The 19,236-nt window shown below is 37.8% G+C and overlaps 1 long non-coding RNA gene across 2 annotated transcripts in view; it reads right to left on the bottom strand.

Moving 5' to 3' along the window:
* The window catches only part of LOC140976640 (uncharacterized), a 100,422-nt gene extending 81,629 nt beyond the window's left edge, over positions 1–18,793 (bottom strand). The window contains exons 1-3 of one of the 2 annotated variants that reach the window (XR_012175254.1): positions 18,524–18,793; positions 18,138–18,226; positions 17,418–17,544 (exon numbers count right to left, since the gene is read on the bottom strand). This is a non-coding gene — a long non-coding RNA (uncharacterized lncRNA). Of the gene's footprint in view, positions 1–17,417; positions 17,545–18,137; positions 18,227–18,523 lie in introns of those variants that run through there. The other variant, XR_012175253.1, reaches the window with a different exon arrangement.
* Between the last annotated feature and the right edge of the window lie 443 nt (positions 18,794–19,236).

The raw sequence follows: 19,236 nt of genomic DNA, 5'->3' as shown, positions 1-19,236 counted from the left end.
TAAATAAGAACGTGCCGCCACCGCGACTGGTAGTAGTAGGTGGGAGACTTGTTACGTTCTTATTCACCGGGATCCCTAGATTAAATGAGAGATGAGACGAGTTTTAGATGTCGAGTCAAGAACTTGAATTACAGACTTGTATTGATTTATGTTTCGTAGATTTCGATTCATGTTTTATTTACAGTCTAGTAACGATACATGTTGTTTGATTATGCTACATGTGATAAGATTTAATTCATGCTTTATATCAGTTATATGATTGCATGTATACATTATTTATACTGGGATTTATTCTCACCGGAGTATCCGGCTGTTGTCTTGTTTGTATGTGTGCATGACAACAGGTGGGACAGGATCGGGGTCAAAAAGATGATGAGAGAAGACGAGTTTAGCGTGGTGATTCCGGACTTGGTGTAGATAGGGTTTAACACGTGACATTTAGTAGTTAAACCTTAGTTGAGTTTGAATGATTGTAGTACATTATTGTACTTTTATACTGAGATGTATATTAGTTAAATTCCATTACGTTCCGCACTTGCATTCTAAAAAGAAAAATTTTTAGACCCTGTTTATCTTAAGTGATAATTAAATCCCAAAGACGATTAAGAAAATGATTAGCATCCGGGCCACCACAACAGGTGGTATCAGAGCAATAGGTTCCTGAGACTGAACCTAGATCAGAGCGATAGATCCTTTAGACTGAGATAGAATAGAATGAGCGGGGTAGATGAGTCTTCTTTCCTTGCATGTGTATGCTAGCATGTGATTTATTATAATGTTGACTTACATTGTGTCTGCTAGCATGATACTATGTGTTACTGCTTTGAAATACATCTTTACCTGATTATCTGATTTGAGTTGGTATTATGTATTATTGAGTATGAATCAGATCTGATTCTTGATCAGCGGTAAGATGATCAGAGGAAGACTGAAACAAGTTGTAGTATTTGGTTATTAATGATTTTGATAAGCAGATATACCTCCTCGAAGAATTCCGGAAACACAGTTGAAAAGGTTTCAGTCGTTCCAACCTCCGGTTCTGAAGGGTATTGAGACGCCAGTAGATTGTGAGAAGTGGCTTGAAGATATAGAAATGCTATTTGAATTTCTTGGTTTCACAGATGATTGTAGAGTTAAACTGATTGGGAACCAGTTACAGGAGATTGCAAGGAGATGGTAACTAGTAACTATAGAAGCCCTGGAACAGCGTAGTTCAGTGATTACGTGGAAAATTTTTAAGGTTGAATTCTATCAAAGATTTTTCCCCGTATCATACAGACAGGATAAAGATGCAGAGTTTTTAAACCTGAGACAGGGTCACTTGAGTATTGATGAGTATTTGGCTCAGTTCCTTATCTTGTTGCGTTTTGCCCCTCACGTGGCTAGAAACGATGAAGCTATATCTAGCTAGTTCATTCAGAGATTGAATCCGGAGATACGTACATTGGTGAATGTGAAACGACCGATTAATTTTGCTGATACCTTGAACAGAGCCAAAAGAGCAGAAACAGTTCTGATGGGACAAAAAGGAGTATCGTATGTTCTTCCAGCACCGAGACTACAACAACTGCCTTCCAGAATCGAGGTTGGCAGTAGTAGTGGTGAAAAGAAAGAACAGCTGAAAACTCGAAAGAAGCAGTTTAAGAAGTTAGGAAGTAGTTCGTCTAGCTCCAGTGGTTCCAGCCCGAGTTATACTGGAGTATATTGCAAGACTTGCGGAGGGAGACATCCCACAGAGCAATGCCAGGGAGTGACTGGTAGTTGCAATATCTGTAGACAACCGGGACATTTTGCTAGAGTGTGTCCACAGAGAGGTTCCCGAAGATTTCAGGGAGCAGAATCATCTGGTGGTAGGGATTGAGGAACAAAACCATGACACACTTGATGATATAGTGGCAGGTACTGTTCTTTTATGATTATATTGCATATGTATTGATATATACTAATGCATTCCCTACGATTATCTTTGACTGAGTTACATTGATATATGTTTTATCTGTTGGGTCTGATGGTACTGTAGTATTGATTTCTTTAACTTTTGGGGGAAATGTTGATGTCAGTGAATTCTGTAAAATATCGTATACTGCAGTAGGATGAGAAAGAGATCGAGTTAGACTATGTGTACTTGTATTGTCTGAGTTGACTGCATTATTGATGTTAAAATGCTGACCAAGTACAGAACTATTGTAGACTCCTTCCAGGAGAGTATAAGATTCAGACCAGATATGGCTGATGAGTGGAGATTCCACGGTAAGGATTCTAGCTCTAGAATTCCTTTGATATCTGTATTAGATATAATTCGATGATTATCGAAAGGAACATAAGAATTCCTTATGTATTCAATTGATTTAGTGAAACTGTACTTATCATTGACTGATTTACTAGTAGCAGGAGAGTTGTTACAGTCTTTCCAGAGCGTCAGTCAGGGAGATTGGTCTCAGCCTTAATTCGATACCAGATACTGGTTTTGTTTAAAATTCAGTACAGAATGACATTGAATGTACAGAATGACACAGAGTGAATTGAAAGAATTGAAAGATCAGTAGAAGAGTACTGGTCAGGAGTTACATCTGATTAAGTATTGCTCTTGAAAATACTTCAGTTTTGATTATGAGTTGATGAATTCTGTGTTCAGAAGTATTATGATTTGATGTTCATTGTATCTATGATATTTTGATATATTCGCAGCGTCTGATTGATTGAATCGAATATTTGAAGATTGTATTGAATATTCTGTGAACTGAGATTGTTGTATACATAAATTGTTCAGATATAAAGTTTGATTGACACAGATGGTATTCGGGATAGGTAATATCCGATTATAGTATACCGATTGATGTTGATACAGTTGAGATCATGATCAGGGGCTGAGAATGACACCGATATCAGAAATATCAGAAATTTCAGAGATGTCAGAAATGTCAGAAATCTATCTTCTTCTTAGTTAGCCGATTATCTTATATGATTGTTGTTTTGTATCTGCTTGAGTATTGTTATTGTTCTAAAACAGTATTTGATACAGATTGTGTTGTTTGGAGGCATATTATATTGCAGATAATATAGCAGTCAATTTGGGCAACGTGAAGATGTAATCAGTAGTCAGCATTAACAGTATTGCTAGGGATTACAAATTATTGTGAACCGTTGAGATTATATACAGTTCAAACCGAATCAGAGCTGAATTCGAGAATTACAGCAATTCAAAAAATGCGATCAGAATGTTCAGAACTTGAATTTGATAGTCAGAACAGAGTGTCAGTCAGAATACCAGGTAGGTAATATTTCATTTTATGTAATTAACTGATTTGTTTATACCGAATATTTTGAATCGGAAAGGACAGATAGGGTCAGAAACGCACAGTAGTGGATTCAGTATTCAGTTTGGTAATAGAAAGTGTATGATAATTCGAACAGACAGTTTTGATAGAGACAGATTAAATCAGTTGTGGCTGAATTTGTGTTGATATATCTGAATTGCCGATAAATGAAGATAGAAAGATAGAAATCAGAAGATCTATTACAGAATTGGTTATTTTTAAATAGAAATGGGAGTACATTTCTATAGATGTCGTAATGAAATTACCGCCATTCTTGCCAGATTATGATATGATATGAGTATAATTGATAGATTATTCGATATGCGTATGTTAGTTTGTACAAGATAACGTATAAACATGACCAGATGACAAAGATTGATGTCAAAGAAATGGTCAGATCAAACAGAATGCCGAAGTAGATTATATCAGATTATGATTTTGATTGATTTTATACTTGTGACAGAATATACCATGAGCTCTTTCACATATTATCCATCGACTGACAGATAGTCAAAACGTACTATCCAGAGATTGAATGATATTTGTGAAGTTATAGTGCTGGATGCTAGCACTAGTTGATATGACATATTGTCACTTTATAAATTATTGTACGATAATAGCCATAAGATGAGTAATGAGGTAGTTACAGACGAGGCATTGTGCAGTGAGTACGGTAGATTTCCTTCGTATGAGAATAATATCGCGGAGATAGCTGAGATTGGATCTGATAGAATCAGAAATATAACAAAGAAATTGAAGACGATTCAGAAGAAAATGTAAACGGCTCAGAATAAACAGACTTAAGAGGCCAACGTCGGATGATGACGATTGGTATTTGAGGCCGAAGATTGAATATATCCTTGACCGGGATGAACAGATTTGATAACAACTGATGATGTTGATTTGTTATGAGCTATTGATTGGTATATACGGATGTTGTATAACCAATATTGTGAGATTGATTCTGTCAGAGTTATTTCGAGAGATATTATGATATGATACTTCTTGACTTACTACTCCAGTTGGGAATCAGAGATCCGTGAAAAGAAGATTACTCAGAACGAATACTATTCCACTTGTGAAAGTTCAGTAGAATTGCAATGTCATTGAAGAAACTACTTGAGAAACAGAATCAGAGATGAGACAGAGATATCCAGAGCTAGTTTCATGAAGTGAGTAGTTATTCAGTTGGGAATTATATTGCTTCTGTTATATACTATGTGTTGATTGCCTGTGAGTTCGAGGACGAACTCGTATCTAAGAGGGGGAGAAATGTAATGCCCGAGAATTGAGTTTGATACTTGTTATATATTATGAATAAGGCAATGGAAGAACAGACGTGGAGAAGCGGCGTTGCAATTTGAGGGTTTTTGTTAAAGAAGACGCCGCAACCGCGGTGCCAGACAGAGCGCACCCGCGGCAACAAAAGGCATCGCACCCGCGGTCGATTATGATGGAAATTGGATGGGGCTGCCAAGGACTAAGCGCACCCGCGCTCATGTTTCTACCGCACCTGCGGTTGTTGAGCAGTAGGGTACATTGTGGGTACAGTAAAGTCACCGCACCCGCGGTCGATTATTCTGAATTTCTAAAGGTGGTGCCGTGAGCTTACCGCACCCGCGGTCCAGAGGGAGCGCACCCGCGGTGCGACGTGTTTGATGAAGAATGAAACATGTGTTCCTTGCCATGCATATTTGATGTGTTGTCTCTTATTTCCCCTCCATTTTCAGCAGACAGCTCGAGAGGAATTCCCATGTCAAGTTCAAGGGTCTTTTCATCTTATAATTGAGCTTGTGCAAGATATATTCATCCAAACTTTAATCTAAACATAGATTCATGCTCCTCTTGTTGTAAGCTTTCAAAGGATGTAAGTATTGTTACCTTTCAGCTTATTTTGAAGTTGAGATGTTGGGGAACATCAGATTTGAGTTCTATGTTGTGTCCTTATGATTATGGTGAACGTATATTCGAAACCGGATCGAAGAAATGATATCGTATGCGAGTACTACGATTTTCAGCATGTATTGTGATTGAGAATATGCAGATTTTGACAGTATGATGTATATATGGTGTTTGATTATTCATTGTTGAGAATTGATTCTTGTTATTTGAGTTGATCGGTATCGAAAGATTACACCGTTATGCCGTCAAAATGTACCGAGATTGAATAATGATTTGTACAAGGCTTGTTTTGAATTGTATCTTGATAGAATACATCTATACATTGCCATTTCAGTTTTGGATTGTCAGATTGAATATGGACAGATTGAAATACGAGACTTCGTCTTCGTCAGACCGGGAAGATAAAGGTATAAATCGATGTTAACTGGGAGATCGACTTGAGTCAGAGTTAACTAAAGTTTCCCTAAACCATATACTTGTATGGTATTGTTTTATTTTATATACCTTTGTGTTTTAAATGATTACATTTATGTTATTGACTTAGAAAGTAGAGAACAGATAACTATTCAGTAAGAGTCGCTGACAGAAGGGTTAGACTATTGACCCATTGCACTTTGTCAGAATAGGCATAGTCTTGGTAGATACTCCAAGACACCGGACGTTTGGTCATATCGACGAGATTATGAGTAGAGTCTCTCTTATCCTAGAAATTCGATATAGCGAGGGCCAAAGTTCGTAAATAAGAACGTGCCGCCACCGCGACTGGTAGTAGTAGGTGGGAGACTTGTTACGTTCTTATTCACCGGGATCCCTAGATTAAATGAGAGATGAGACTAGTTTTAGATGTCGAGTCAAGAACTTGAATTACAGACTTGTATTGATTTATGTTTCGTTGATTTCGATTCATGTTTTATTTACAGTCTAGTAACGATACATGTTGTTTGATTATGCTACATGTGATAAGATTTAATTCATGCTTTATATCAGTTATATGCTTGCATGTATACATTATTTATACTGGGATTTATTCTCACCGGAGTATCCGGCTGTTGTCTTGTTTGTATGTGTGCATGACAACAGGTGGGACAGGATCGGGGGCAAAAAGATGATGAGAGAAGACGAGTTTAGCGTGGTGATTCCGGACTTGGTGTAGATAGGGTTTGACACATGACATTTAGTAGTTAAACCTTAGTTGAGTTTGAATGATTGTAGTACATTATTGTACTTTTATACTGAGATGTATATTAGTTAAATTCCATTACGTTCCGCACTTGCATTCTAAAAAGAAAAATTTTTAGACCCTGTTTATCTTAAGTGATAATTGAATCCCAAAGACGATTAAGAAAATGATTAGCGTCCGGGCCACCACATGTTTTCTCAGTTAAACTGATTGTTATTGACTTACGAGATATTAAGTTTCAGTTTGTCATTAAATTGAACTCAACCTTCGAAAAACGAACATAATCTGTGAGTGTTTATTCAACCCCCTTTCTAAACACATTTCACTTATTAACCGATCCTTTCAAGTGGTATCAGAGCACAGTTATATCTCGTCTCAGAATATCTACACTCTCAAACTGATCATTATGTCTTCTTTCAACAAGATCCCTATGTTTTCTTGATAGGGCTTCGATGATTGGAAAATAAGAATGCAGGCTCACTTAGCTGCACAGGATGATGACATGTGGTACGTTATCACTGACGGACCGATGAAGATTCTAAAAGCCAATGCAGCAGTGGCTATTACTGAAGGGGCACCTCACCGCATTGAAAAGCACATAGATGAATGGACAACAGAAGACAAAAGAAAAGAAAATCTTGATAATGTGGGAAAAGATATATTGTACAAGACACTGGACAAAGTAACCTTCAGCAAGATCAAGATGTGTAAGACAGCTAAAGAGATTTGGGAAAAGTTGATCCAGCTGTGTGAAGGAAACGAACAAACCAAAGAGAATAAACTTTCTGTTGCTGTGCAGAAGTTTGACAACATCAAGATGAGAACTGGAGAATCGATGCATGAGTATGATGAAAGAGTCAGCTGCATCATCAATGAGCTCAATGCACTTGGAAAAGTATATACCAACAAAGAAGTTGCATTAAAAGTAATTTGAGGTCTTCCCAAGGAGTGGGACGTAAAGGCCATGGCAATGAGGTAATCCAAGGATCTGAACAGAGTTGAGCTTCATGATATATTCGCTGATCTGAAAGCCTATGAGTTTGAGCTTCAAACTCAAGAAGGAGAGCCTTTCACTCCAGCAGTCATAACTGCATTAGCTTCTGTCAGAACAGAACCAATTGGTTCAGTCGAGAAGTCTGCTGATCAATTGAGCAATGATGCTATGTCATTGTTTATTAAAAATTTCGGAAGATTCATGAGAAGAAATCAAGGGAACTTCCGAAAGAATTATCAGAGAAATAATTCTAAAGAGGAATCAAATGGCTGCTACAACTGTGGCAAACCCGGTCACTTCATTGCTGACTGTCCGAAATCCAAAAAAGACAGTCAGGGCTCGACTGAAAGAAGAAAGAAGTCATATGAGCATAGAAAGAGATCCAAGGATGATAAGAAGTTTTCCAGGAAGAAGCATGAGGTACTCCAAGCTGAAGAAAGTAAATCTAAATGGGCAGAAACTGACAACGAGGAGTCAGAACCAGAAACCTCATGCAGTTCCAATGATGGTGAAGAGGAAGTAGAGTGTCTAATGGCTGGTGATACAGAAGAGGATTCAAGCAGTCAATAGGTATTTGACTTCAGCTCAACTGATTTCACTAGAGAAGAACTTATTTCAACTCTTCATGACATGGTTAATGAGTATCATAAGCTTGCCTTATCGTTTGAAAAGGCCAGAGCAAAGCAAACTGATCCCATAGACAATAAAACTAAAACCAATGAATAAGTTGATGTGTTGAGTCTGAAAAAGGAGATTGCTGAGCTCAATGCTGAAAAGAGCAGGAATCAATCAATGATTCAAAAGTTGACGCTTGAGAATTCAAAGCAAACTGGGCTCATACATGCTTGGAACAAATCATCTGTTGCATTGACTGAAATGCAGAACTCACAGAAATCAGTTACTGATAAAACTGGTTTAGGGTTCAGCACCCAAGATGAAATGATTCCCAATGATACTCGACCAAAACTGAATATGGATAAAGGGAAATACATTCACTTTGTCAAATCAGTTATGGTACAAGAACAAGCTGAGCCAAGTAAACTGGTTGAATAGCCTACTGAAAGTACGAACAAGGCTAGAAGATATGGTATTGGTTATAGCCCAAAAGTTTCAACTGACTCACATAGTCAGTCATCAAAAAGATTCAGCAGGAAATATTCAAATGGCTACTCCAATTACTATAACAGCAAGCCGGTTTAGAAAAGATATCGGCTGAACAATCAGTCGAACAAAGCTAAATCACATGTTGTATAATCTGCACACTACACACCAAACACACACAATCGAGAAAAACTATTTGGAATACAGCAACTGGACAGTCAATCAGACTAATCCAAGTCTGGGTTCCTAAAGGACTAATCAGTTTAGGACCCAAATAGAAAAGGGTACCAAAGATTATATCTTGTGTGTGATTGCAGGTAACAGGTACAATTAAGGAATCAATCTGGGACTTGGATAGTGGATGCTCACGACACATGACGGGAAATGCAGATCTATTATCTCAATTGATCAAGTACACTGGACCAAACATCAGTTTTGGAGATAATTCCAAAGGTAAAACTGTGGGTAAGGGTAAGATTATCCATGGTAACTTTACGATTAATGATGTTTTATTAGTTGAGAATCTCAAGTATAATCTGATTAGTATCAGCCAGTTATGCGATAACGGATTCTCAGTACAGTTTGACAAACACTCTTGTTCAGTCAAAGACTCAACTGATGAGGTTATTCTAACTGGCAAACGGTGTGGAAACACTTACGAAGTCAGTTGGAATGATCAACCTTATGCACCAGTATGTTTCATTGCTTCAAAAATTTCCAAAAACTGGTTGTGGCATAAGAAATTGAACCACCTGAACATTAAATCCATTGCATATCTGAGTAAACACGATCTTGTAACTGGTTTGCCCAAAATGGACTTTGTCAAAGATAAAATTTGTTCAGCATTTCAGTTTGATAAACAAGTAAAATCTTCTTTTAACAACAAGGGCCGTAAATCTTCTTCCCGATGCTTAGAACTATTACATATGAATCTTTTTGGTCCGATACCAATCATGAGCTTAGGGGGAATAAAATACACCTTGGTAATTGTGGATGATTTTTCAAGATTTACTTGGGTTATTTTTCTCAAATCCAAAGACCAAACTGCTGCACAACTGATAAAGATTTTCAAAAGATTATTAAATGAAAAATCAGTTGGAATTGATAGAATCAGATCTGATCGAGGAACTGAATTCATCAATCAAATTCTTTCAAATTTTTTAGAAAATGCTGGAATTAAGCATGAGCTCTCAGCAGCTAGAACTCCTCAACAAAATGGTGTAGCTGAAAGGAGAAACCGGACGCTTAAAGAAGCTGCTAGAACAATGCTTGCTGATTCAGGCGTTTCTCAAAGGTTTTGGGCAGAGGCAGTAAACACTGCGTGTTATACTCAGAACAGATCGATGATTAATAAGAATCATATGAAAACACCATATGAGATCTGGCATGGAAGAAAAAGTGTGGTCTCCTACTTTAAAATATTCGGCTGCAGATGTTTTATTCTCAATAATGGTAAAAATCATTTAAAAACATTTGATGCAAAATCTGCAGAGGGAATATTTCTTGAATATTCTTCAGTTAGCAAAGCGTATAGAGTTTTCAATAAAAATTCTTTGAATGTTGAAGAATCTATCCATGTTGTTTTTGAGGAAAACACTTTAACTGATAAGCCAACTGATCCAGTTGAGCTAATTGATAGACTTACAGAGATCAGTCTGGAGGATGAAGATGAAGAAGACAATCATATCAATCACAACAACCTCCAAACACCAGAGCCAGAAGTATTAAAATAAGCAGTTAAACAGGAAGCTCTTCCCAATGTTCAGTTGGAGGAGCCTTGTGGGGCCCCGGGTCCGATATCTAATACTAATAATTATAATTGTAACAAACCAAATGATCGAGTAAAATACATAATTTGTGGTTCACAAATCCACATAAACATCGTCAAAATAATTTAATTGTCTCAAATGTTTGAAATATAAATTTTCAACATGCCAACATGAAGCAGTGAACCAAAGAAATCCAAACATCATCACATAGCTCCTAAGACCCGAGAATCCCACTCTAACTCGTATCTCCTCGCCTGGAGCTGGACTCTGGCATCCCAAGCCTCGCCTCACCTACCTTCAAGCACATGAAAACAAAAGGTACCGGACATGCCGGTGAGTATAAACCCAGTATGATACAATCAATCACAAATGAGAGTTAAATTTTCAAATATTTCATATAAATTCATAAAGATGCAATATAATGCAATGCATGATCAGAAGCTGTGGGCTATCAATAAATCTCAAGATCAAGTGAATCATCTGGTCATAGGGTACTCAAGGGAATAGAATCACCCAGCAACATCCACCGACTCATCCGCTCGGGGTGGGGTGCTGTGTTCTACAATCCCAGGACTATGGTGCGCCTATAGAGAGTGTTCAGGCCATAGCAGCGACCTCCGCATACACTATGCCAACTCAACTATAGCCCCATACGTCCAACAAATCAATATATCAAGGCGACCTCCGCCATATCAAATCTGAATCAACAAGTGGCTCAATATGCAATGTCATGATGCAAATCAATATCATCATCTCGATATCATAATCAACTCATCTCAATACAACAATCATCATCAAATCACCAATAGTTCATCAAGCTATAGAGTTTTCAATTTAAAATAAAAATGATACTTTTACCTCGTATGTTATCGACCGTAACATACCTTTCAAATATAACCAAAAGAAGATCGAAATGTGTAGGTGAGAAGTCTTGAACCTTTGAATTCTATTATAACTCAAGGACTTTGATCATCTATCAAAACAGCATAATTAGTTCAATACTGCTTTGAATCAAGATCCGTAAATGTCTTAACCTTAATATGCCATAAAAACATTCATTGAATCATTTCATCAAACACATAGCATGTGTGCTAAAGAAATTTGCTCCTATACTTTGCCATTGGCTTCAATTCCATTTTAAATTCAAACCAACACAATTTCAACATCTCCAACATCTCAAATATCAACACAAATATCAATTCTAAACTTCATCCCATTTCCAAACTTGAATAAAAATATAACATACTTACACAATCTTGAAGATCTTGGAGGAGAGGTTCACAAATCTAACTTCATTTCATAATTTTCTTGAACAAATCTCCCATAGATTGAAGAAGAAATTAGAAGATGAAAGGAAAAATGAAGAACCCTAGCTCTAAACCGATGGAGTAGGAAAAAGAGAATAGAAAATGATACAAAAATCATTCCCCAATCAAATATATACCATCCAAACCTCAAAACACGTTTTTTGTACAAGTGCTGGGCGCCATGGCGCCTGATTTGGCGCAGGGGCGCGCACCATACTGCCCAACAACAAAAATTTCATCACCGGGCGCGCCATCGCGCGGGATCTGGCGCAGGGGCGCGCCGTAATCTGCCCAAAAGGTATTTTTAACTTCCGAATTTGCGAAAGGGGTAAACTACAAAGTGGTAGTTCTATGTCTTTTCGTAAACCTCTCCAAATTTCAGATCATTTGGAGGTCTGAGTAAAATGTTATGCTAAATCTCCCAACATGTGTTATTGTTGCAACGACGATATGCACGACACACTTCGGGGCGCTTTTGGCTCGTCTTCCCTAATGATTTGAACAAAACTCAAAATAAGAAAGTTATAGCCTTATGTAATATCTTTCTAATGGAAGTGGCCTCATATCAATTGGATCAATATAAAAAATATTATGCTAAAAACCACAACTAATGCCACATTTTTCATACCGTTTCTGCACTTCCATCACCTATTTAGCTCAAATTCAACCTTTGATTCTACCCATCAATTATCTATTCCATTCTATAATATTCATTACCATTTATACCATAACGTAAAGTCATAAACCATCACAACTAATGCCACAATATTTCAAAATTCGGGCATTACAATTTCTCCCCTCTAAAAATAGATTTCGTCCTCGAAATCAATCATCTCTTTCAAGTCTAACATGTAATAATCAATACTGAAATAAAACCGAGAATAGAAGTGTACTTCATTGGAATAACTCTGGATATTTTTGTCTCATTTTATCTTCTAATTCCCAAGTTGCCTCTTCGACACCATGTCTGTTCCACTGTACTTTAATCAACGGTATCAATTTATTTCTGAGTTGCTTATCTTTTCTGTCTAGAATTTTAATCGGTCTCTCAATATAGCTCAAAGTCTTGTCTAACTCAACCTCATCAGGTGGAAGCACATGAGATGGATCTGGATGATATTTCCTCAACATGGACACATGAAAAACATCATGAACACCTGATAACGCAGGAGGAAGAGCTAATCTATAAGCCAAATCACCAACACGTTCCAAAATCTCATACGGACCTATGAATCTTGGTGATAATTTACCCTTCTTTCCAAATCTAACTGTACCACAGAAATGAGATATTTTCAGAAAAAAACTCTGTCACCTTTCTCAAAAATCAACGGTCGTCTCCTGATGTTCGCATACTTAGCCTGTCTATCCTGAGCAGCTCGCATACGACTCTGAATCAATTTCACCTTCTCTGTCATATCTCTTATCATATCAGGTCCTACAATTGGAAATTCAGATAAATCGTCCCAATACAGAGGAGATCTACATTTCCTGCGATATAGTGCTTCAAATGGTGACATTCCTATGCTCACTTGATAACTGTTGTTATAAGAAAACTCGACAAGTGGTAACGAATCCTGCCAACCAATACCAAAATCCATAACTACAGCTCTCAACATATCCTCTAATGTCTGAATAGTACGTTCTGACTGTCCGTCTGTCTGAGGATGATATGCTGTACTCAAATGCAAACGAGTACAAAGAGCCTTTTGTAAACTCTGCCAAAAATGAGAAGAAAATCTGGGATCACGATCTGATACAATGGACTTAGGCACACCATGCAATCTCAAAACTTCTCTGATATACAATCTGGCCATCTGATCATGCCTATATGTCATCTGATACGGAATGAAACATGAAGACTTGGTTAATCTGTCAACGATAACCCAAATTGCATCGCAACCCCTCGACGACCTCGGCAATTTCGTGACAAAGTCCATGGTGATATGGTCCCACTTCCATTCTGGAACCTTAAGGCTATGCAAAAGACCTCCTGGTCGCTTTCTTTCTGCTTTCACTTGTTGACAATTCAAACAACGAGATACAAATTCTGCTATGTCAGATTTCATTCTTTTCCACAAAAATTGTTTCTTCAAGTCATTGTACATCTTTTTACTTCCAGGGTGTACACTGAATTTACTGCAATGAGCATCACACAAAATCTGCATCCTCAACTCTGAAATATTAGGAACTACAATACGATCATTCACAAAAAAAATAGCCTCATTATTGACCTGAAATTCTGATTGATGTCATGATTTAACGAGTTCAATTGATTTCTGAATGCTTTGATCCAACCTTTGGGCCTCTTTAATTTTTACAAACAACTCGGGCTCTGCCTGAATCATAAATACTCTTACATGTTGAGTATCTACCACAAAATCCAAACCAGAGAAACAATATTCTTCTACTAGATCAGATACACTGCTAGTGATCAAGGACGTACTGCATACTTTCCTGCTCAAAGCATCGGCTGCTGCATTAGACTTGCCTGGATAATATTTTATTTCGCAATCATAGTCTTTCAACAAGTCTAACCAAGGTCTCTGTCTCATGTTCAACTGCGCTTGTGAAAAGAGGTATTTCAAACTCTTATGATCAGTGAATATCTCAAATTTCTCACCATACAAGTAGTGACGCCAAATCTTTAAAGCAAAAACCACTGCAGCTAGTTCCAAGTCATGCACTGGGTATCTAGACTCATGTGGCTTCAACTGTCGTGAAGCATAGGCAACAACACGGCCATGCTACATTAATACACAACCCCGTCCTTGATGTGAAGCATCAGTGTGCACTGAAAATCCTCCTACACCTGATAGAATAGTCAGAACTGGAGCACTAGTCAATCTCTGCTTAAGTTTAACAAAACTAGCCTCACATGTCTGTGACCAAATAAATGGTGCATTCTTTTGTGTCAGCTGGGTAATTGGCCTTGCAATCTGTGAGAATCCTTCAATAACTCTGCGATAATATCCTGCCAAACCAATAAAACTACGCACCTCAGGAACTGATGTCGGTCTAGAACAATTGATGACTGCCTCAACTTTACTCGGATCAACTGATATACCAGCCCTTGAAATCACATGTCCAAGGAAAACCACTCTATCCAACCAAAACTCACATTGGATAATTTAGCATACAACTTTTCGGTTCTCAAAATCTGCAAAACAGCTCTCAAGTGCTCGGCATGCTCAAATTCAGTTTTTGAATAAATAAGAATATCATCAATGAATATCACAACAAATTGATCTATATACCTTTGAAACACACGGCTCATCAAATCCATAAATACCGCAGGTGCATTGGTCAACCCAAAAGGCATAACCAAAAATTCAAAATGCCCATACCTGGTACGAAAAGCAGTCTTAGGCACATCTATCTCTCTGACTCTTAACTGATGATATCCAGATCTTAAATCAATCTTAGAATATACTGAAGAACCCTGCAACTGGTCAAAGAGATCATCAATCCTTGGCAAAGGATACTTATTCTTTACTGTGGCTTTATTCAACTGTCTATAATCAACACAAAGCCTCATAGACCCATCTTTCTTCTTTACGAATAAAACCGGAGCACCCCAAGGTGAAACACTTGGTCTTATATATCCTTTAGCCAATAGATCCTCAAGTTGTTCCTTTAGTTCCTTCAGTTCAATTGGCGCCATCCTATAAGGAGCTCTAGAAATAGGCTGTGTACCTGGCATCAACTCAATGTTGAACTCAATCTCTCGGACTGGAGGAAATCCTGGAATTTCATCTGGAAATACATCTGAAAATTCACTAACAATTGGAATATCTGCCAATTTAGGTACTGACCTTGAAATATCAATTGCATAAACCAAGAAACATTCTGCTCCTTTCTGCAACAAACGAGTCATGGACAAAACATATATCAAAGGAATCTTAGCTCGAGAACCCTTACCATAGAATGTCCAGTGATTTGTCATATCAGGCCTAAACTTAACAATCTTCTGAAAACAATCTACAGTAGCCCTGTATCTTGTCAACATGTCAATACCAAGTATGCAGTCAAAATCAGACATCTCCAACACAATACAATCAAGCTCAATGACATTATCCTCATAACGAAATTCATAACCACTTATCATTTCTGCTGACCTCATCACTTTGCCCAGTGGAGTAGAAATAGATAATGTAGATGATAATGGTACAGAATGCAATGAATGCAATGTGACAAAGTGCTCTGCTATGAAAGTATGTGATGCACCAGTATCCATCAAAACATCAGCAGGATAACCTGAAAGAAAACAATTACCTGAAATAACATTATCTGGAGCATTATGTGCCTCATCCTCAGTGAGTGCAAAAACTCGAGCCTGTTGTCTAGGTGGTTGTCCTACCCTGTGGCTGCCACTCTGTTTGTTATGATATGACCGGTTTGACTACTGATAGGAATGAACTGTAGGGTTCTGACGATTCTGGTGAGGTGTCTGTCTCGATGATCCCCCACTATGAGACATATCACTGCCACGGTTAGGAAACACTCGAGCATAGTGTCCCACCTGGTTACACAAGTGGCAAGCTCCCGAGATTCCTCTACACTTATCGGTATATTGTCTCCCACCACACTGACCACAAGTCGGACTTGAATAACCAGTGCTCTGAACTAAACCACACTGTCTCGATCCACTAAAACTCGAAAAATTACTGCCATGCCTCTTAAATTGCTTGCCTCTAGACCGAAACTGCTCTCTTATGTTGCCACTGTTACTGCCACTATTACCCTGTCTAAACTGCTGTTGGAACTGTGGCTCTTGGGATCGTTGCATCTGAGAACCTCTCTGCCTAATGATTCCGGTTTCAGCTCCCTTTGCTCGATCAAGAGCCTCAACAAAAGTGTTAGGCCTTCCGGTATTAACCAAGGTAAAGATATCAGGGTTAAGACCATTTTTGAAGTGATCGGCCTTAGCTTCTTCATCGAATGCTACATGAGGAGCAAATCTCAGTAAATTCGAGAACTTAGCAACATAGTCCTCAATATTCAGATTTCCCTGTTTCAAATTTGCAAACTCGACTCCCCTATCTTTCCTGTAAGAGATAGGAAAGAAACGCAGATAAAATTCAGATTTAAAAATATCCCAGGTAACAATCGTATCTCGACCCTCTAAAGCTTTCTTGGTCATGATCCACCAACTCTTAGCAACATCCAATAACTGATGAACAACTAATTTAATTCTACGATCATCTGGATACTCGAGAGATGCAAATAATTGATCCATATTCTCCAACCAGTTCTAACACTCTAATGCATTCTCTGTACCCTTCAACATCGGTGGGTGCAAATACTGAAATCTGGCTAACAGTATCTCCATCGGAGTCGGAGTTATATCCATCTGAGTATGAGTATTATGCCCTGATCTTGTGCCACTGGTACGTTCTGTCTATGTCTACCACGACCTCTACCTCGAGTAGCCATGTCTGATATACAATAGATCAACAACAGATAAAATCACAAAATCACAATCATCTCAATCTTGTATCAATCATCTCTGGCTCTCGAGACTCAACAATCTCAAAAATCTCGAATAAATCTCAACAATATAATTTCTCAATTTAAATCATGTATTTCACATTATGGCACAATGAAAATGCTAACAAATATATCACATGATCAAGCAATTCGAACTGACTCGATCTACCCTTTCCCAAATATCTTACGCTCTGATACCACCTAATGTGGGGCCCCGAGTCAAATATCTAATACTAATAATTATAATTGTAACAAACCAAATTATCGAGTATAATACATAATTTGTGGTTCACAAATCCACATAAACATCGTCAAAATAATTTAATTTTCTCAAATGTTTGAAATATAAATATTCAACATGCCAACATGAAGTAGTGAACCAAAGAAATCCAAACATCATCACATAGCTCCTAAGACCCGAGAATCCCACTCTAACTCGTATCTCCTCGCCTGGAGCTGGACTCTGGCATCCCAAGCCTCGCCTCACCTACCGTCAAGCACATAAAAACAAGAGGTACCGGACATGCCGGTGAGTATAAACCCAGTATGATACAATCAATCACAAATGAGAGTTAAATTTTCAAATATTTCATATAAATTCATAAAGATGCAATATAATGTAATGCATGATCATAAGCTGTGGGCTATCAATAAATCTCAAGATCAAGTGAATCATCTGGTCATAGGGTACCCTAGGGAATAGAATCACCCAGCAACATCTACTGACTCATCCGCTCAGGGTGGGGTGCTGTGTTCTACAATCCCAGGACTATGGTGCGCCTATAGAGAGTGTTCAGGCCATAGCAGCGACCTCCGCATACACTATGCCAACTCAACTATAGCCCCATACGTCCAACAAATCAATATATCAAGGCGACCTCCGCCATATCAAATCTGAATCAACAAGTGGCTCAATATGCAATGTCATGATGCAAATCAATATCATCATCTTGATATCATAATCAACTCATCTCAATACAACAATCATCATCAAATCACCAATAGTTCATCAAGCCATAGAGTTTTCAATTTAAAATAAAAATGATACTTTTACCTCGTATGTTATCGACCGTAACATACCTTTCAAATATTACCAAAAGAAGATCGAAATGTGTAGATGAGAAGTCTTGAACCTTTGAATTCTACTATAACTCAAGGACTTTGATCATCTATCAAAACAGAGTAATTTCTGTTCAAAATTCATAATTAGTTCAATACTGCTTTGAATCAAGATCCGTAAATTTCTTAACCTTAATATGCCATAAAAACATTCATTGAATCATTTCATCAAACACATAGCATGTGTGCTAAAGAAATTAGCTCCTATACTTTGCCATTGGCTTCAATTCCATTTTAAATTCAAACCAACACAATTTCAACATCTCCAACATCTCAAATATCAACACAAATATCAATTCTAAACTTCATCCCATTTCCAAACTTGAATAAAAATATAACATACTTACACCATCTTGAAGATCTTGGAGAGAGGTTCACAAATCTAACTTCATTTCATAATTTCCTTGAACAAATCTCCCATAGATTGAAGAAGAAATTAGAAGATGAAAGGAAAAATGAAGAACCCTAGCTCTAAATCGATGGAGTAGGAAAAAAGAGAAGAGAAAATGATACAAAAATCATTCCCCAATCAAATATATACCATCCAAACCTCAAAACACGTTTTTTGTACAAGTGCTGGGCGCCATGGCGCGTGATTTGGCGCAGGGGCGCGCACCATACTGTCCAACAACAAAAATTTCAGCACCGGGCGCGCCATCGCGCGGGATCTGGCGCAGGGGCGCGCCGTAATCTGCCCAAAAGGTATTTTTAACTTCCGAATTTGCGAAAGGGGTAAACTACAAATTGGTAGCTCTATGTCTTTTCGTAAACCTGTCCAAATTTCAGATCATTTGGAGGTCTGAGTAAAACGTTATGCTAAATCTCCCAACATGTGTTATTGTAGGAACGACGATACGCACGACACATTTTGGGGCGCTTTTGGCTCGTCTTCCCTAATGATTTGAACAAAACTCAAAATAAGAAAGTTATAGCCTTATGTCATATCTTTCTAATGGAAGTAGCCTCACATCAATTGGATCAATATACAAAACATTATGCTAAAAACCACAACTACTGCCACATTTTTTATACCGTTTCTGCACTTCCATCACCTATTTAG

This window comes from Primulina huaijiensis, chromosome 5 (assembly GCF_012295235.1).
Source record: "Primulina huaijiensis isolate GDHJ02 chromosome 5, ASM1229523v2, whole genome shotgun sequence".
NCBI classification, from domain to species: domain Eukaryota; kingdom Viridiplantae; phylum Streptophyta; class Magnoliopsida; order Lamiales; family Gesneriaceae; genus Primulina; species Primulina huaijiensis.
The sequence above is the reverse complement of the archived record's forward strand: the minus strand, read 5'-3'. Positions and strand labels throughout refer to the sequence as shown.